Source organism: Thalassophryne amazonica, chromosome 8, assembly GCF_902500255.1.
Source record: "Thalassophryne amazonica chromosome 8, fThaAma1.1, whole genome shotgun sequence".
Lineage (NCBI taxonomy): Eukaryota > Metazoa > Chordata > Actinopteri > Batrachoidiformes > Batrachoididae > Thalassophryne > Thalassophryne amazonica.
In genome coordinates, this window is record NC_047110.1 from 18,303,261 (window position 1) to 18,324,425 (window position 21,165).

Genomic DNA, 21,165 nt, shown 5'->3' on the forward strand with positions numbered 1-21,165 from the left:
GAAAGCACTGCTGCATTTCTTCAAAAATGTTGTATTTTACTTGATTTTTAAACATGTTACTTGACCAGTTCTTTGCCTGGTCTTTGCCATCCAGGGCCCAAGGTGGTTCTGTAGTGCCGTGGATGCGGTGAAGCATGTTCCCAGACTTGTACTTAGTCAGTGGTGTTCATTTTCCATTTTTGATCTTTATTCTGTCTGTAATGAACCAACAACTGGTGACCACCCATGCAGAGATGACAACATCAGTCAGAAAGTCTTAATCAGAATTGTTTCAATAGGCCAAAGGTAAAAGCAAACGGTGACCCATTAGTGGGGCTAAAGTGTTGAGTGATTCGGCAGCAGAGTAATCAATAAGCAGGCAACGGGCTCAGTTCACAAAACTACAGACTGTCCAAACACTCCCGAAAGGGACAGGTGAAGAAGACGCTGGAATACTGGAATTAAAATTGGTCAGCAACAAGAGATCACTGGGAAACATGAACACGAGTAGACTTAATAAATGGTGTAAGATGTACTGTCACCGAGGAAATGTGAGAAGTTTTCATACACAAGAATAAAATCGAAAATAACAATGGGTGCGGGGCTGCCATGTGGCTAAAGAAATAAAAGCATTGCAAAGGGAGGAGCTATCAAAATAAAACTTGAAGTGAGAGACAAAACAAAAAGTGTAAACAAAAAAGGGCCAGACAATAAAAAGATGTCACCAGACATGCCCATGAAGCCAGCATGCATACGATAGCAGTCACAATTGTCATGGTCTGCCCTTGGTCCTTTGCTGTTTTTAAACCTTGTGTGTAGTTTGTTTTCCCTCCAGGTGGCGCACTGCAGAGTCGCAGGAACACCTAAAGCTCATTTCTCTCACCTGACGTTACATGAGCTCCTGATTATTATGCCGTCTACGTAAACCCCAACTCTGAGGCTCAGTCCTTGCCAGAGTCTTTGTGATCCTGACCCCGCACAGTCTTGTGGTGAACTCCATGACCCTGACCCGCTGGATTCGGCTCTTTCCGCACGCTTCTGTGATGAATCCATGACCTTGACCATGGCCAGGATTCTACACACCATCATTCTGGCCGCTTCCATGCGCTCTTGATGGCCCTGGGCTTCTTCCACAGCTCATTCAAGGTACAACCTGGCTGACTGTAATTTCTGTATATAGAGCTCATTGATTTCTCTGGTGTTCCAGACATTCTCCTGCATGGCTTCCATGTTGCATATGCTCCTGGCTCCAAGACTATCTGCACCACGTCACATTGAAACTCTCCGGCTCGCAGCTGCATAGCGTGTAGCTCTGCCATGCTTCAGTTAAGTTCCTGCATGTCTGTGAAGATCCCATTCTCACGCTGCTTTCTGTTTGTGACTGTGTATGACTGATAACTGTTTCCAAGAACTGTATGACCTCTGATGCAGAACAGGTAAGACCTTTCCAAGTCGTTTCGAAAGTCAAGTCCTGCTTAATTGGAACTGTCACAAGACGCAGCAGCACCTCCACATCTGACCTCTGAAGATAATTCATGAACGTGAACATTTCTTGAACAGAGAACCTTATTTCCTAGACAGTGAACTTTATTCTTGGACCTGAGAACATTCCTGTTTAAGCCTTCAGTGAACTATTTTGGTTAAGGCTTCCAATGTTACGAGTCCTCTTAGTACCATCGTCCTCGCTCTCTCTGTATCCCACCTGTCCCCCGATTCCAGCTTCATATACTCCAGGACTCCAGCTCATTGTCAGACCTCCCATGTCTGGTCAGACTCCCAAGTCTGGCCCTGTGTGCTCTGCGGCTCCCGAACTTCCACCACTATATGTGGGCCCGTCTCGCTCCAGCAGGCTTCCTCGAGCACCTCAATTTATTTTTGTAGTTAAAGCTCTTTTCGTTCATAACCGGTTTATGGTTTCTTGCTCCCTAGTGTTTGAGTCCATCTCCTTGTATGGTCCAGTTTTGGTCCCGGACCTCTAACCACAACAACATTTGTGCAGGGAAATATGGGTATGCTCTGAAGCACCTCCCAATGATGAGGAGCTGTTTACCCCATCCCCTGTAGGCATACAGCAAAAGAACCACTTGACCGGGTAGACAGGGCTATTATCCAAAAAATCCAACCAGCAGAGAACGACTTCTTGGGGGAAACCAGATGAGTAGATTAGAAAGGTTTGATGTGGGACACATGGAATGTAGGATGGATATGATGGCAACAAAGGAGAGACAGATGGACTGCAGAGGGATTGAGTTGGGAGATGCAAACAGGCCAATAAATGGTGCTCTCCTCTACACATGACCCTAAGGGGTAGATCCCAGATCAAAAGCCAGCCCTTCTGCCCCACTACATAATACACAGCCAGAGTGTGATATTTGCTAGCCTCCCAGTGCTACTACAGTGAGGAGCCAATCAAGCTCCTCAGTGTCAAAAAATCTAGTTGACCCAGTGTTCAATTTTGATAAGCACATCAGCTCGTCATCAGGGCTAGCTTCTTTCAGCTGAGGACTCTTTCCAAAATTAAATCTTATTTTACATAACTTGATTTTGAAAGAGCTATCCATGCATTCATAACGTCATGTCTGGATTATTGTAATGCTCTTTACTTGTGCTGACCAGTGCTCCTTACAGCGCCTGCAGAGTGTACAGATGCTGTAGCCCACCTTTTGACTAAAACAAAGAAGCATGAGCACATCACAACCCTGTGGTTCTGCACCTTACAACTGGCTCCCTGTCGGCTTTCGTGTTAAATATAAAGTTTTGCTGATTGTTTTTAAAGTGTCTGGACTGTATAGGCCCAATGTATCTGCGTGAGCTCTTGCAGGCTGGAAAACTCCACATAGGGGTACTGTGGTCAGCTGACCAGCTTCTCCTGGCTGTACCTAAAGCCAGGCTAAATCCTAGGTGATAGAGCATTTTCTGTGGCAGTGCCACAACTCTGAAAACATCTCCGCTGTCTGTCAGGTGGTTTCTGTGGTACAGTGGTTAAGTCCAGACTGAAAACCCATCTCTTTCCTTGGCTTTCATCAACACTGCCTACGTGATATACGAGGTCTGTCCAAAAAGTATCGTACCTTTTTATTTTTTGCAAAAACCATATGGATTTGAATCACGGTGATTGCATCAAGCCAAGCTTGAACGTTCGTAGCTCATGCGTGAGTTTTTTTTCGCACCTGTCGGTTGCATCATTCGCCTGTGAGAAGGCTTTGAGTGAGCAGTGTCCACCCCTCTCATCGGATTTTATTGGGAATAAATGTCTGAACAATTTGGAGCTTTGCTGCATCAAATTTTTCCAGAACTGTGAAAGACCTCCAGGTGGACACCATTCGGAAAATTTAGATGGCTTTCAGCGACAGTTTTATGGGGATTACACAGATCAAGGAGTGCTCCAGCTGGTTTAAAGACTGCCCACAGCATCTGAGAGCGTGGCGCACTCGAAGCGGCGATCGACAGGCTCAAACCCCACTCAAACAACCAGATCATTTCCAACGTGAAGGCTTTGTTGATCCGGGACGTCATCTAACTTTCACAAAAAAGGCAGAAGGCGTGGACATCAGCACTTTTTCGGCACATTCTACTGTTACAGGAGTTTTTTTTTCATGGAAAGAAGCGGAGGATTGTGCCACCATGCCGCTCATGGCGCGGGACAAAACCACCTCCGTTTGGTCTCACAGGATGTGTTTCAGATGGTTCAGACGGCTTCCGGTTGCTTTTCAGTCGTGTGAGTATCCAAGAAATTGTGCATGAGCTGGACATGCCCCAACATGTCCTGTGAGGCTTCATCACGGCGTTGCTTTGCGCCATGCGGCTCCGCCTCGATGCGCGGAGTTCCTTCGCTCCTCTTTCCATGAAAAAAACTCCTGTAACAGTGGAATGTGCTGTTCATTTCTAAACTGGATGCTGTCTTGATCCGGTATGTCGTGTGACTAGCACAGGAATTGTGGAAGACGTGGACATCAGCACTTTTTCGGCACATTGAGACAGACGTGCGGAGGAACTCCGCGCGTCGTGGCAGAGCCGCATGGCGCAAAGCACTGCCGTGATGAAGCCTCACAGGACATGTTGGGGCATGTCTAGCTCATGCACAATTTCTCGGATACTCACACACGACTGAAAAGCAACCGGAAGCCGTCTGAAAGCCACCTGAAAGCCGTCCTGTGAGACCAACATGGAGGTGGTTTTGTCCCGCGCCATGAGCGGCATGGTGGCGTAATCCTCCGCTTCTTTCCATGAAAAAAACTCCTGTAACAGTAGAATGTGCCGAAAAAGTGCTGATGTCCACGCCTTCTGCCTTTTTTCTGAAGTTAGATGATGTCCCGGATCAACAAAGCCTTCACGTTGGAAATGATCTGGTTGTTTGAGCGGGGTTGAGGCTGTTTGATCACGCTCGGAGCACGCCGCACTCTCAGATGCTGTGGCTGGTCTTTAAACAGCTGGAGCACTCCTTAATCTGTGTAATCCCCATAAAATCGTTGCTGAAAGCCATCTAAATTTTCCGAATGGTGGTCCAGCTGGAGGTCTCTCACAGTTTCTGGAAAAATTTGATGCAGCAAAGCTCCAAATCATTCAGACATTTAGTCGCAATAAAAATCCGACGAGAGGGGTGGACCACTGCTCACACAAAGCCTGCTCACAGGCGAATGACGCAACCGACAGGCGTGAAAAAACTCACGCATGCACATGAAGGTTCAAGCTTGGCTGATGCAATCACACGTGATTCAAATCCATATGGTTTTTTGCAAAAAATAAAAAGGTACGATACTTTTTGGACAGACCCTCGTATGCTTTGCTCTGCTATTTTGCTCTGCATTGTTAGATTTGTTATTGTATTGCTATCATTGTGAAGCACTTGGGTCAGCTGCAGCTGTGATTAAAAGTGCTATATAGAATAAACTTGAATTGAAGGCTGCACACCTCTGATGCCATGTGAGGTGGCAGCAACAAACAGTCTTGAGAAAAAAGCTACAACCATACAAGTCTGGAAAGAGCTGGGACTAATGCACCACTAGCAGAGATGGGAAAGGAATTGTGGGGGGTACTCACCCCACGGCAGCTGTTTGGGTCATTGGGACCCAACAGCTACAACTACACAGGACCATCTCCAGATCCTGGATATCCTTCCTGCAGAATCTAGAGGCAAATCAAGGACTCTAGTCAGAAACTATAGACAAAGGGTAGAACATGCAGACGGAAAATCTGCTGTTGCAGATCGTCTGCTTGGCTGTAGGCAGTTTAGCCAGGGGAACGACGTGGCACGGTGACCTCTACATTCTGGGGGAGTTCAGTGCAATGGTGGGTGCTGAGTACTAGGCTGGCCAACCTCAACTGGTCGCCACAGAGTATGCAAGCTTGATAAGAATGGTCAGAGACTGTTGGAGCTGTGCTCCTTTCACAATCTGGCTGTAATGAATACCTTTTTTTTTTTTTATGAGAACAAGATGAGGCACAAAGTGTCATGGTGCCGTCCCAGATGCAACCACTGGCATCAGCTGGACCTCATTCTGACCAGGAAACAACACTTCAACAGCGTGTGTAACACAAGAAGCTTCCACAATGATGACCGGCATACCAATCACAACCTCATCCATTCCAAGGTACAGCTCAATCCCTGCAAGATGCACCACTCCAAACCCAAGGGCCATCTGCGCATCAACACCTGCTAAGCCTCTGACCCGGCCAAAGTACAGGAGCTACTGAGAGCCCTTAGAACATCGCTAGAGAAAGGATGCAAGGAAGTCACAAGCGTTGACTATATGTGGAAACAGGTGCGCACTGCCATTTCTACCAGTTAGGGGCTAGAGGTGCTCAAGAGAAAGGAAAAGAGGCTCAAGGGCTGGTTCGAGGCAAAGTGGCAGGAAATGGGGGCTAAGTGAAAGGCACATTTAGCTCATCAAATCAGTTTTATTTATATAGCGCCAAATCACAACAAACAGTTGCCCCAAGGCGCCTTATATTGTAAGGCAAGGCCATACAATAATTACGGAAAAACCCCAACGGTCAAAACGACCCCCTGTGAGCAAGCACTTGGCAACAGTGGGAAGGAAAAACTCCCTTTTAACAGGAAGAACCTCCAGCAGAACCAGGCTCAGGGAGGGCAGTCTTCTGCTGGGACTGGTTGGGGCTGAAGGAGAGAACCAGGAAAAAGACATGCTGTGGAGGGGAGCAGAGATCAATCACTAATGATTAAATGCAGAGTGGTGCATACAGAGCAAAAAGAGAAAACACTCAGTGCATCATGGGAACCCCCCAGCAGTCCTAAGTCTATAGCAGCATAACTAAGAGGATGGTTCAGGGTCACCTGATCCAGCCCTAACTATAAGCTTTAGCAAAAAGGAAAGTTTTAAGCCTAATCTTAAAAGTAGAGAGGGTGTCTGTCTCCCTGATCTGAATTGGGAGCTGCTTCCACAGGAGAGGAGCCTGAAAGCTGAAGGCTCTGCCTCCATTCTACTCTTACAAACCCTAGGAACTACAAGTAAGCCTGCAGTCTGAGAGCGAAGCGCTCTATTGGGGTGATATGGTATATGAGGTCCCTAAGATAAGATGGGACCTGATTATTCAAAACCTTATAAGTAAGAAGAAATAATTTTAAATTCTATTCTAGAATTAACAGGAAGCCAATGAAGAGAGGCCAATATGGGTGAGATATGCTCTCTCCTTCTAGTCCCTGTCAGTACTCTAGCTGCAGCATTTTGAATTAACTGAAGGCTTTTCAGGGAACTTTTAGGACAACCTGATAATAATGAATTACAATAGTCCAGCCTAGAGGAAATAAATGCATGAATTAGTTTTTCAGCATTACTCTGAGACAAGACCTTCCTAATTTTAGAGATATTGCGCAAATGCAAAAAAGCAGTCCTACATATTTGTTTAATATGCGCATTGAATGACATATCCTGATCAAAAATGACTCCAAGATTTCTCACAGTATTACTAGAGGTCAGGGTAATGCCATCCAGAGTAAGGATCTGGTTAGACACCATGTCTCTAAGATTTGTGGGGCCAAGTACAATAACTTCAGTTTTATCTGAGTTTAAAAGCAGGAAATTAGAGGTCATCCATGTCTTTATGTCTGTAAGACAATCCTGCAGTTTAACTAATTGGTGTGTGTTCCTCTGGCTTCATGGATAGCTAAAGCTGGGTGTCATCTGCGTAACAATGAAAATTTAAGCAATGCCATCTAATAATACTGCCTAAGGGAAACATGTATAAAGTGAAATAAAATTGGTCCTAGCACAGAACCTTGTGGAACTCCATAATTAACCTTAGTCTGTGAAGAAGATTCCCCATTTACATGAAGAAATTGTAATCTATTAGATAAATATGATTCAAACCACCGCAGCGCAGTGCCTTTAATACCTATAGCATGCTCTAATCTCTGTAATAAACTTTTATGTCAACAGTATCAAAAGCAGGCACTGAGGTCTAACAGAACAAGCACAGAGATGAGTCCACTGTCTGAGGCCATAAGAAGATCATTTGTAACTTCGCTAATGCTGTTTCTGTACAATGATGAATTCTAAACCTGATTGAAACTCTTCCATAGACCATTCCTCTGCAGATGATCAGTTAGCTGTTTTACAACTACCCTGAGAGGAAAAGGAAGGTTGGAGATTGGCTATAATTAGCTAAGATAGCTGGGTCAAGTGATGGCTTTTTATGTAATGGTTAATTACTGCTGCCTTAAAAGCCTGTGATACATAGCCAACTAATAAAGATAGATTGATCATATTTAAGATTGAAGCATTAATTAATGGTAGGGCTTCCTTGAGCAGCCTGGTAGGAATGGCATCTAATAGACATGTTGATGGTTTGGAGGAAGTAACTAATGAAAATAACTCAGACAGAACAATCGGAGAGAAAGAGTCTAACCAAATACCGGCATCACTGAAAGCAGCCAAAGATAACGATACGTCTTTGGGATGGTTATGAGTAATTTTTTCTCTAATAGTTAAAATTTTATTAGCAAAGAAAGTCATGAAGTCATTACTAGTTAAAGTTAAAGGAATACTCGGCTCAATAGAGCTCTGACTCTTTGTCAGCCTGGCTACAGTGCTGAAAAGGAACCTGGGGTTGTTCTTATTTTCTTCAATTAGTGATGAGTAGTAAGATGTCCTAGCTTACGGAGGGCTTTTTTATAAAGCAACAGACTCTTTTTCCAGGCTAAGTGAAGATCTTCTAAATTAGTGAGACGCCATTTCCTCTCCAACTTACGGGTTATCTGCTTTAAGCTGCGAGTTTGTGAGTTATACCACGGAGTCAGGCACTTCTGATTTAAAGCTCTCTTTTTCAGAGGAGCTACAGCATCCAAAGTTGTCTTCAATGAGGATGTAAAACTATTGACGAGATACTCTATCTCACAGAGTTTAGGTAGCTACTCTGCACTGTGTTGGTATATGGCATTAGAGAACATAAAGAAGGAATCATATCCTTAAACCTAGTTACAGCGCTTTCTGAAAGACTTCTAGTGTAATGAAACTTATTCCCCACTGCTGGGTAGTCCATCAGAGTAAATGTAAATGTTATTAAGAAATGATCAGACAGAAGGGAGTTTTCAGGGAATACTGTTAAGTCTTCAATTTCCATACCATAAGTCAGAACAAGATCTAAGATATGATTAAAGTGGTGGGTGGACTTATTTACATTTTGAGCAAAGCCAATTGAGTCTAATAATAGATTAAATGCAGTGCTGAGACTGTCATTCTCAGCATCTGTGTGGATGTTAAAATCGCCCACTATAATGATCTTATCTGAGCTAAGCACTAAGTCAGACAAAAGGTCTGAAAATTCACAGAGAAACTCACAGTAACGACCAGGTGGACGATAGATAATAACAAATAAAACTGGTTTTTGGGACTTCCAATTTGGATGGACAAGACTAAGAGTCAAGCTTTCAAATGAATTAAAGCTCTGTCTGGGTTTTGATTAATTAATAAGCTGGAATGGAAGATTGCTCCTAATCCTTCGCCTCGGCCCGTGCTACGAGCACTCTGGCAGTTAGTGTGACTCGGGGGTGTTGACTCATTTAAACTAATATATTCATCCTGCTGTAACCAGGTTTCTGTAAGGCAGAATAAATCAATATGTTGATCAATTATTATATCATTACTAACAGGGACTTAGAAGAGAGAGATCTAATGTTTAATAGACCACATTTAACTGTTTTAGTCCTGTGGTGCAGTTGAAGGTGCTATATTATTTTTTCTTTTTGAATTTTTATGCTTAAATAGATTTTTGCTGGTTATTGGTGGTCTGGGAGCAGGTACCGTCTCTACAGGGATGGGGTAATGAGGGGATGGCAGGGGGAGAGAAGCTGCAGAGAGGTGTGTAAGACTACAACTCTGCTTCCTGGTCCAACCCTGGATAGTCACAGTTTGGAGGATTAAGAAAATTGGCCAGATTTCTAGAAATGAGAGCTGCTCCATCCAAAGTGGGATGGATGCCGTCTCTCCTAACAAGACCAGGTTTTCCCCAGAAGCTTTGCCAATTATCTATGAAGCCCACCTCATTTTTTGGACACCACTCAGACAGCCAGCAATTCAAGGAGAACATGCGGCTAAACATGTCACTCCCAGTCCGTTTGGGGAGGGGCCCAGAGAAAACTACAGAGTCCGACATTGTTTTTGCAAAGTTACACACCGATTCAATGTTAATTTTAGTGACCTCCGATTGGCGTAACCGGGTGTCATTACTGCCAACGTGAATTACAATTTTACCAAATTTACACTTAGCCTTAGCCAGCAGTTTTAAATTTCCTTCAATGTCGCCTGCTCTGGCCCCCGGAAGACAATTGACTATGGTTGCTGGTGTCGCTAACTCACATTTCTGAAAACAGAGTCGCCAATAACCAGAGTTTGATCCTCGGTGGGTGTGTCACCGAGTTGGGAAAAACGGTTAGAAATGTGAATGGGTTGGCGGTGTACACGGGGCTTCTGTTTAGAACTACGCTTCTTCCTCACAGTCACCCAGTCGGCCTGCTTTCCCGGCTGCTCGGGATCTGCTGGAAGGGAACTAATGGCGGCTAAGCTACCTTGGTCCGCACCGACTACAGGGGCCTGGCTAGCTGTAGAATTTTCCACGGTGCAGAGCCGAGTCTCCAATTCACCCAGCCTGGCCTCCAAAGCTACGAATAAGCTACACTTATTACAAGTACCATTACTGCTAAAGGAGGCTGAGGAATAACTAAACATTTCACACCCAGAACAGAAAAGTGCAGGAGAGACAGGAGAAGCCGCCATGCTAAACCGGCTAAGAGCTAGTAGCTGCGCTAAGCTAGCGGATTCCTAAAAACACACAAAGTGAATAATGTGTAAATAATTTAGAGGTGATTCAGCAGAGGGAGTGCTTTAGTTAAGGCACGTGAAAATTACACTGTGAAACCAATCATTATCTAGTTAACTAGATCAATCTAACTGAGCAGATTAAACAGCTAACAGATACAGCAAAACACCGCTGTGCTCCGGAACAGGAAGTGATACAATACCGCAGTGAGAGCCAACCACCAGTAGAGGCAAGCAAGAAGCAGCCAAGGGTAGTTCTCATGAGACCTACCCTTGACAAGCCACATGGGATGTGCTGAGAACAGCCTGAAACAAGTGTCAGCAAACAGACCAGCACTGTGCCAATGATTACGGACTGATGCTCAGTCAGAGGATAGTCTGTGGATAGCAGCCATAACTGTGCACGGCAAACAGTAGAGAGGTGGGTTAGAACTCACATTTTAAGGAGTGTGCATGATTCCTATTGGTTGTGAGTTGATGGCTGAAATGGTGACCAGTTATGTTGTATGAAAGATTGCCAATATTAATTGGCTTAGAGTCCCTTGATTGAGTGTAAAGACATGAGTTGAAAAAAAAAAAACGCGGTCACATGACTTGTGGTGCTATCTTGGGTTCAAAATAGTGTTCACTGTTAATCTATGTGCATGTAAATCCAGCAATTTTATTTATTTATTTGCTGAAAATGACAGATTGCTGTGCATTTGGAGGCACAAATAGACACAGCAAGGCTTTCAAGATGTACAGATTCCCTTCAGATCCGAACAAAAGAAAAATTTGGGAAAATAAAGTCAGCTGTGTGGGATGGAAGCTGACATCATCATCATCAGGATTTGTGAGGTAAATTTATTGTTCAGTCCCATGTACAGTAAACTCACCTAAAACGTCATCGTAATAAACCAGATATTCGCAGTCACTGGACAAAAAAGTCACAAAGTTTTTCTATTGTTTTCCATGTAATAAACACAGTATATAACGGATTTTGTATCACGGATTTTTCGCTCACATCAAATAAAATGTTCCGTCTGATTGCAATGTATTTTCATTAAAAACCCTGAGCAGCCTGGATGTGCAAAGTAACAGAGGCACTAATTAAAGTTCAGCGCTCTGATACTCACTGATTTGAGTAAAGTAGGACCGGAGTCATTTGTGATTAAAAGCCCGACCGTTTATTTTTTTCACACCGTGCTCAGACTCGGACCCACAGCCTGGATGTGCACCTGTTAAAACAGACACAAATGGCTGTGATTTGACACTTTTCTGCTTTCATTCCTTCATCTGCCATCATATTTTAATAGTTTGTTTGTGTGCACGCTCATAAATGGATCAGAATAGTCTGCAACTTTACAGCCCAAAGTCAGAAAAAGAGGAAATTGTACAGATAATCCATAATAAAGCATAATCCAGCGACGGAGAACTTTAAAACGTCCTCTGAAGACAGACATGAATGCCCAAACTGCTTGGGTTCTTCCTGACGGCTAGAGGGTGCTGTAGGCACTTAAATAAGAACAAGGAAGAAGAAGAATGGTCTTTGTCATTGTATATATACATACATACAACAAAATTTGTCCTCTGCGTTTAACCCATCCTAATCACAGTTGGACACAATCCAACCACTAGGAGCAGTGGTGCAGTCACAGTCTGGCACCGGGGGAGGAACTTTAGATGTAGAGATGCTGCACTGGTCAGGGGCAGTGAAAGGTGCACACCCTAATTAAGCCATGTTTTCAATTGTGGGAGGAACCCAGAGTGCTTGTAGGAAACCCACACAGACAGGAGAACATTAAAAACTCCACACAGAAAGGACCAAGTAGGAAACCATCCCAGGACCTTCTGGGTGTGAGGCAATAGTGCTAACCACTAAGCCACCATGTCTTCTTTCTGTGTAGGAGAGGGGGCAAACAAGAAGATCCATCTTGTGGTGAAGAATGCCTCCACTGACTGGACTCTGGCTCATTCTCACTGTCTCACCTGTAGTTGTTTATCAATCTTGATTGCCAATCTTCATACTTCTCAGGGAAGCCCAAAGGAATGCAAAGGTATTGGGTCTTGAAATTGGTGAAGCCCTGCACAAAAGTGTCTTTGCGAGAGGCCATATTCCAGCCACTGTTTGTAACTAAGGTGTGGAAGCAGATCAAGTAATCTTGGATACGGCCTTTGTACTGTTCAAGTGCTAGGAGTCCTCATGCCTCCATTCTGGGAACACTGTGCTTGAACACTTTTCTCATAGTGTCTGAAAACTCTTAGTCTGACAGGCTGGAGAGTGATGATCCCACTCTACAGGCTCTTTCTATTGTGATGTACAGTGGTGGACACAGTTCTGATAATCCGATAACCGATAATTATCGAAGATAATGTTTTCATTTCGGATTATCTTTTCCGATTCCGATTTTCCGATAAATTTTTAGATTGATAACGTGCTAAACAAAGCTGAACAGCTACAAACTCTTGTAAAATTTAAAATCAGTTGAGCACCTACCTGTTAAATGTTTTGTAGCATATGTGTAGTTCTACCCTCTGCAAAAAGAGGAGATCTGCTTCTAGAATAAACTGCTCTATCCTCTGCAGGCAAAGGAGAACTGGTCACAAAAAAAAAAATTGTCTTTTAACCCCATACTGATACGACAGCAATATCACCCAAGTCATCCAGAGGCATAATAGAGAAGCTTGAATCTTCGACTGGACTGGGTTGCTTGACGCGAGGACGTTTCGCTTCAAATTGCAGAAGCTTCCTCAGCTAAAATTCTTGCTCTGGAAGTCTGACTTCTGTCTGACTCTTGTAGAGACAAATAAACAAAAGCCAACAAAAGCTGGAGTTTTAAACCTAACCAGACCCCTCCTACTGAGAGGCAGACTGCTATAGGCTAGTGACTAAACAATAGCTCTAATTAGCAACTATTGTGCTCTAGTTAGCAGTCTCCTAATGACAGGGCAGCTGTCCCTCCTAATGACAAGGACAAGGATCTAAGGACAGAGATCTAAGGATATCTCCTTTTCCTGGCTACGAGGTGGTTGAATGTTGATGTGCCTCATTTTTTTTCCTGTCTTAAAGGGAGGCTGACCAGGGGCATGCCTTGTGTGTTCCTGTGGTTCCTCTCTCCGGGGTGGCTGACAAGTGGCGCACCTCATCTGTTCTGACACTTCTTGTTATCCCAGTGCACATTATCCCAGGCATAGTGCAGCTCATCTGCTCTAGATTCTGACTTTCTGATTGTCCGGGTCTGGAGTGCACCCCTCTCCCCACATTCCAGCTTTTTTGACAGTTGTCATTTTGAGCTTGTGCCTGTTTCTGGTTCAGGATCTTTGGCTACCGCTGAAATGACTTTGAATCAAATGAGTGGTTACTAAGAGAGACTAGGATGAGGAGTATCGCTTGCATTGTGAGGGAGCGTCAACTCTGACAGTTTGGCCATGTGGAACTGTTTCTCTGTCCATGATGCATCATGTAGGTGCCTGAGTGTTCAGGACCCCAGTAGCTGGAGATGGCCAAGGGGACGTCCATGTTTCACCTGACTGTGGCAGATAGTTACTTTAGAGATGTGGGAATGGACCGGCTGTCTGCCTGGGTGATTGCCATCCAAGACCCAAGGTGGTTCTGTGGTGTTGTGGAAGCGGCAAAGCAGAACACCTGTGCCTGCTCCCAGACTTGACTCGTCTTTATTTCATGTGCACAGGTATCTTACTTCACATCTCTCTCTCTCTATCATTCCCTCTGGTATAGTGCACTGTTCTTTCTGTTCACACTTAATTTGGATTGTGTTTCACACCATGCGGCTATTTTCTATTTACAATTATCCCCATAGCATTTTAGTTTCTCCCTCTGCCTTTTTAGGTTGTTGGTGTATCCTAGTTTGTTTCCAAGTTTGTTCCTGCATTAGTTCTGGTGATTTCCAAGCTCCTCTCCTGCTTGTGTTCCCTAGTGAATTTCCTCATCATTTGTATTTTTTGGACTCATTTAGATTCTGCATACTTGGTAAATAAATGTAATTTTTTGCATCAGTGTCTTAACGTGGCCTTATGTGTCTGAAATCGGGCTCTCTTCAGCACACCTGTGACACAGCTGAGTGTTACACAATAATGAATAGATTCCATCTTTCACCAAATGAAATATTCTTTCTATTGCACAAATGAAAAAATATTTGTTTTATTTAATGCTATCAAATTGCAAAAGCAGTCAGATAGTTCAAAACCTTCTGTTTCTGCAGTCAGCTCCTAAATGCTGTAGTGATTTCCACAAGTCTTCCTGTCAGGATTTGGACTTTTGTATTATGTTTGTTCTGTTTAGTTAGGTTTGGTTGTTTTGCTGTATATGACTTCTCTTACTGGGTTTTTCTTGCTTGGGCTTTGCCTTTCCCTATCTCTCTTATCTGCCTCTCTTTGTGCTTGGTGATGGGTGGTGCACACTGTCTGGGCCACACCCTGTTCTGAAGCTTTCCACACACCTGTTTGCAATCTGTAACGCATCACCAGGGTGTATATAAGCTTCACTGGTTGCACTGTTTCCTTGCCAGATCGTTGTGCCTTGTGCCTTTGTTTCCAGCTCTGTACCTTGTGTTTTCCTCACTTCGCCTGCTTCCAAGTGTTTTTGACCTACTGCCTGTTTTTTTCGACCATGCCTTACTGCCTGATGATTCTGATTTGTTTGCTGATTTTGGACTGCCTTTTTGTCTACCGAATCCTTATGTCAATAAACGATCTTAAAAACCAGAGCTGTGTAGTTGAGTGCTGCATTTGTGTCCAGACGTCTGTGACCACCGAGCCTGATACTTCCTTTATTTTAGTAAAAAGATGAAAATCACATGACGCCCAGTCTGGACTGTATGGTGGACATGGTAATGTGTGGAGTTTCAGCTTCCTCAGCTCTTCCATGGTGACATGAGAAGTGTGTCATCTGGCATTGTCATGTTGCAGAAAATATTATCCCTTTGAATTTTCTGTAAGTGCTTTGTTAAAGCTTGGAGAGTGTTTGTATAACGAGTTGAGTTATTGTCTAATGTTCCAGGAATTCAACATGGATAAGACTGTCTGCATCCCAAAAAACTTGCTGACATGACTTTTCCAGCCACAAGTTGTTTTTTTTTTTGTTTTTTTTGTCTGTGGCGAGTCTTCATGTTGATATTACAGACTGGTGTTTTGTTTTGGGTTCATAATGGTGCACCCGAGTTTCATGTGCAGTAATGGTACTAAGGAGAAAAGCTTTACCTTCAGTCGCATAACACATCTGCAAGCTTTCATTTCAGGAGTGACCATCCTGAGAACCCACCGTGCACAAATCTTCTGATAATCAAGCAAAGCAACAGTGTGACCCACATGTGCTTGTGAAATTCCAACTGTGTAGGCAGTTTCTCTCTGAGTGATGCACCGGTTCGCTAGAATCAATTTCTTGTGAAACCCATGGACTGCTGAGAGAGGTCGTCCAACTCTTTGTTTGCCACACAAATCCATTGTTCCAGCTTTGCCATCTTTGCATTAGTTGACCCAGCGCCACACAGGGCTAACATCAACACACGCGCTACTGTAAACAACTTGCATTCTTCAATGAATTTCCACGGGAGCAACACCTTCTGCTGTCAAGAACTCAATGACGGCTTTCTGCTTAAAACGTAGTGACAAGCTTCCTTCACATGGTTCCATTCTTGCCACAATAACAAAAGCAACCTTTATAGCTTGGTATATTGCTATAAGCTACAGTTGTGCTCAAAAGTTTACATACCCTGGCAGAAGTTTAGGTTTTTTGGCCATTTTTCAGAGAATATGAATAACTCAAAAAATTTTGTTTCATTCATGGTTAGTGGTTGGGTGAAACCATTTATTGTCAAACGACTGTTTCCTCTTTTCAAATCATAATGACAACAGAAACTACCCAAATGAACCTGATCAAAAGTTTACATACTCCTGTTCTTAATACCGTGTGTTGCCCCCTTTAACATCAATGACAGCTTGGAGTCTTTTTGTGGTAGTTTTGGATGAGGCTCTCTGATGGTAAAGCTGCCACTGACTATGTCTTGGACTTTATTTACATTAATTACAAAGAAATACAAACATTATCGCACTTCATGGTAAATCTGCATGGAGTAGACAGTTCTCAAAAACAGTGACTGTGCAAGAAGAGTGAGGAAAGCCACCAAGACACCCAGACAACCCAGAAGAAGTTATGGGCTTCTGTGGCTGTGATTGGAAAAACTGTGCATAGTGCAAGTTTTGCATTTTGTATCACCAGTTATCTTCATGATGAAGTGGTATAGAGGAGGATTTTCTTAAAAAGACCTGAAAGTTTAGCTACAAATTGCCAGAAGGTACATCTGAGATGCAAGCCTGGATATTCAAGCATCTCATCCTGTCCCAGAGCGAAAGCCTAGACACCCAGCAGAGGAATCTCATGGCCGTCCAATTGCATCCATGACCTTGTTCTTTTGGTCATTACCCAAAGCTCACAACCACAGGCGTCACAGTTCGGTTAACATTTTTTCTTATGGTGATTTTTTTTTCCTGTTTTATGTTGGTGATTATTTTAGTTCTGGTATTCTTGTCTTCACCACACCTGTTTGTATCATTCTGACTGCCCATGTTGTTCCCAGTGATTCTCTTTCCATTACCTGTGCTTTGCCCCAATCTTTGCCATAGTGGGACTGATCACTTTTGTTCTGAAATTGCCTGTTTATCATCTTGAATTTTGCCCTGTTGGAACTATCGACAAATTACCTGTGGATGAACTTTGATAACAGTAAAACCTCATTTTTACTCTATTACCTGCCGCAATGTTGTTCTCTATCTCGGTCATAGTTTTCACACCAGCAGCCCAAAATTAGAATTTTCAACCCCATTTTGCTGTGAACACACAGTTTCACACAGTCCTCCAGGTGTCTGCCTGGGTGGTTGCCATTTAGGACCTAGGACGGTTCAGTAGTGTGGTGGATGATGCAACTCACAGCACCAGTACATGATCTGACATGACTGTTTTGCTCACTACCTGTGAACAGACTGAACAAAATAACTCGGTGTAAGAGGCAGCTTTGAGCAAACATGTAAAGTACCTTCGTGCATTTGTGTGAGTTAAGAAAGTAATTATAGATAAGCAAAGACTATGTATTTTGCAAGCTTTCACTTAAGTGCTACATTATTTTCTCTTCTATGTTTCATGCAACCACTTTGGGAGAACTACTCAGAGAGGACCACTTTGTTTGTGTGGCCACTCTGGGTGCTTTACATTGAAAATCCATGAGCTTTTCATAAAGATGCTGCAACATCACTGCAGTACCTTTTCAGGCAACCACAAAGTATATTTTTGCTGATTTGTCACTCAAAATCTATCTCAACAGAGACAAAAAAAACAAACAAAAAAAAAACCCTGATCTGTGAAAGCAGATTGGACAGACGCTTGGTTTCAGCTGAGGGTGAGCGCTTTTCATCGCCACACATTATTAACAAGTCATTAGATTTGTATTGCTGTCATAGAAACAAATCCCATGTGCACGCTTTTCTTTCTCCATTGAAAACTCTGAAACCGCTGGAATGGAGCACTTGTGGGAACTCTCTCAGCACTTTTCTTCCAGAGAAAAACACAAAATGGGGTCTGATGCACCTGTGTGTTGGATCATGTCCAGAGAAATGCAACACATGGCCAAAATATCTTAGTTGATGTAGCCTCACAATGCAAGTGATATGCCTCATCTAAGTCACCTTAGGTAACCTCAATCGCATGACACCTAGTGTGACGCAAAGTCATTTCAGCAGTATCTAAAGATCATCCGGTACGTATTTGTATATAGTACCAAATACATTCAATCGTTACCTTAAGTAATTGGGCCTTCAATTTACTGCAGAGGTATCAACATAAGAAGACACGTGTCCAGGTGTTGTACTCAGTCCCCTGTCCTTGTCTTATGTCCTGTCTGTTAGTTGTTGTGTTTTCATTTATTTTACGCTTTAACCTTCTGGAGTTCCACTTCAGTTTGCAGCCATTGTTCCGTGGCTTTGTACTCAGTCAGTTTTTTGGTTCCCCTTTATTTATGGTTTTGTTTTAGGGTTCTTTTTGGTTTGTTGTTTCATTGTCAGTCAGTCCCTGTGTGTGTTTGTAGGCATGGCACTGTCACCTGGATTTCCCCACAGTTGTTCCTCATCACAATCACCTCAGCTGTTGCTTGGCACCTTGTTACATGTCAATGTTTGTTTGTCACTGTTCTGCCTTCAGTTTGATGGATTATTCTGGTTTGTCTGGTCCTGTTTGCAGTATTTAGTTCTGTGTTTGATTATTTCCTCTTGTCCCCATGCTGCTGCCAACTCTCCTCCTTTGTTCCTCATCATTTGGGCTATTCCCCAGTTTTGAACTCATGCTATCAACTTCAGCTACAGTACAATCAACTCTTTGCTTTTTACTCCTGCTGGTCACTGTCTGCATTTTTGGGTTCAACCCCTGTGAAATCATAATACCAGTGACCTTGTGACTCCATAAACTCTACCCAGGCATTTCTCAATCTGAAAAGACAATAATCCAGATAAGTGAATGTCTCTACAAGTTCTCTACACTTTCACTACAAATTGATACAATTTTGGGGCAGAGTCCAGGAAGTCACTGAAAGGATGGAGCTTAATCTTAATCTAGAACAATCTCAGTCAGACACTATGAATCCTCACTCGGCTTCTCCGGTGCTGCAATCAGGTAGCCACTGATTCCACAAAGATCACAGCATCATCTGCAAAATCAAGTTCAATCAACCTTAACTCACCAGCTCAGGCACTTAAGTCACTTACCCCATGTTTAAACATTACCACTCACTGTTTTAAGACCACAGTGCACGTGTTGAAACTGTTGGTCAGAGCAGTCTCTGCCTTTACAGCCAGACTTGTGAGAGCTTCAGGCTTGATGACACAGTGATCAGTGTTTTTGCCTGACAAAAAGGTTGTGGGTCCAGGATTTTGTATGTTCTCTGTGGACTCATGTGGGTTTAAAACATACATATTAAACAACATTAGTTGTGCAATTAGTGCCAGACTGTGGCTGCCCACTGCTCTAAGTGGTTGGATTGTAGCTGAAAGAAAGAGCTTATGAAACCCTTCTTTCATAAGCTGTGCGGTGTTGTGATGTCTGACACAAAATGGCTGAGTGAAGGCAGCACGGCGCTCCGCGGAGCACATCGCCAACATCGCTTCAGACTGTCAGCCACTTCACACACTGCTCAGGAGCATTCTGGAAAGCGTCTCCTTAAACACATTTACATGATGATATAAATGCTTCTGGGCCAATTCACAGAGAAATTCTGCTCACTGAACAGTCATCAGTGCAACAATAAGAATCAGCACATTATTTAGGTTTATGTTCATGCATGATCAATGATTGTATTACAAATATGTAAACGTTAGGGTGCATCATTAGAGTGCAGCCATAAGAAAAAAATCTGTCATATCTTACAGCTTAAAAATAAAAGGGTTCAATTGATCTGCTTAAAGCTTATTATCCAGAGCTGTATCAAACATTTATGGTGCATGTATCAGACAGGTTCTAAAACATTCACCACATCTTAGAAAAAAGTTTTCATATGTTTGACCAAGAGGCACTCAGATAGTGCATACCTCCACCAGGGCCACATATAATCTACAAATTATGTTCTGGATCAAATTCCAAATAAAATCCCTCATTTTCTACCACATTATCTATCTGCTCACTGAATTTCACCAACTTGCTCTCACAACGTATTGAGTTAAATGTTGCTATGTGCCTGGATTCCAGAATATATTCCAGATCCCCTCCAAAACAGATTCACTTATTTTCCACAACATTATTAATCTGCTCATTAAATTCCATTGCAGTATTCCATTGCTTGCCTCTACTGGTGGTTGGCTCTCACTGCGGTATTGTATCACTTCCTGTTCCGGAGCACAGCGGTGTTTTGCTGTATCTGTTAGCTGTTTAATCTGCGCAGTTAGATTGATCTAGTTAACTAGATAACGATTTGTTTCACAGTGTAATCTTCACGTGCCTTAACTAAAGCACTCCCTCTGCTGAATCACCTCTAAATTATTTACACATTATTCACTTTGTGTGTTTTTAGGAATCCGCTAGCTTAGCGCAGCTACTAGCTCTTAGCTGATTTAGCATGGCGGCTTCTCCTGTCTCTCCCGCACTTTTCTGCTCTGGGTGTGAAATGCTTAGTTATTCCTCGGCGTCTTTTAGCACTAATGGTACTTGTAATAAGTGTAGCTTATTCGTAGCTTTGGAGGCCAGGCTGGACGAATTGGAGACTCGGCTCCGCACAGTGGAAAATTCTACAGCTAGCCAGGCCCCTGTAGTCGGTGCGGACCAAGGTAGCTTAGCCGCCGTTAGCTCCCTTCCAGCAGATCCCGAGCAGCCGGGAAAGCAGGCCGACTGGGTGACTGTGAGGAGGAAGCGTAGCCCTAAACAGAAGCCCCAAGTCAATAGTCAATTGTCTTCTGGGGGCCAGAGCAGGCGACATTGAAGGAAATTTGAAACTGCTGGCTAAGGCTAAGCGTAAATTTGGTAAGATTGTAATTCACGTCGGCAGTAATGACACCCGGTTACGCCAATTGGAGGTCACTAAAATTAACATTGAATCGGTGTGTAACTTTGCAAAAACAATGTCGGACTCTGTAGTTTTCTCTGGGCCCCTCCCGAATCAGACCGGGAGTGACATGTTTAGCCGCATGTTCTCCTTGAATTGCTGGCTGTCTGAGTGGTGTCCAAAAAATGAGGTGGGCTTCATAGATAATTGGCAAAGCTTCTGGGGAAAACCTGGTCTTGTTAGGAGAGACGGCATCCATCCCACTTTGGATGGAGCAGCTCTCATTTCTAGAAATCTGGCCAATTTTCTTAAATCCTCCAAACCGTGACTATCCAGGGTTGGGACCAGGAAGCAGAGTTGTAGTCTTACACACCTCTCTGCAGCTTCTCTCCCCCTGC

General features: G+C 43.4%; 1 long non-coding RNA gene across 1 annotated transcript; it reads right to left on the bottom strand.

Moving 5' to 3' along the window:
- Positions 1 to 776: 776 nt before the first annotated feature.
- On the bottom strand, positions 777 to 19,121 carry LOC117515040. The gene is made up of 3 exons (XR_004562011.1): positions 19,002 to 19,121; positions 11,995 to 12,002; positions 777 to 787 (listed from the first exon to the last, which is right to left on the bottom strand). It is a non-coding gene; the product is annotated as an uncharacterized LOC117515040 (long non-coding RNA).
- Positions 19,122 to 21,165: the final 2,044 nt, after the last annotated feature.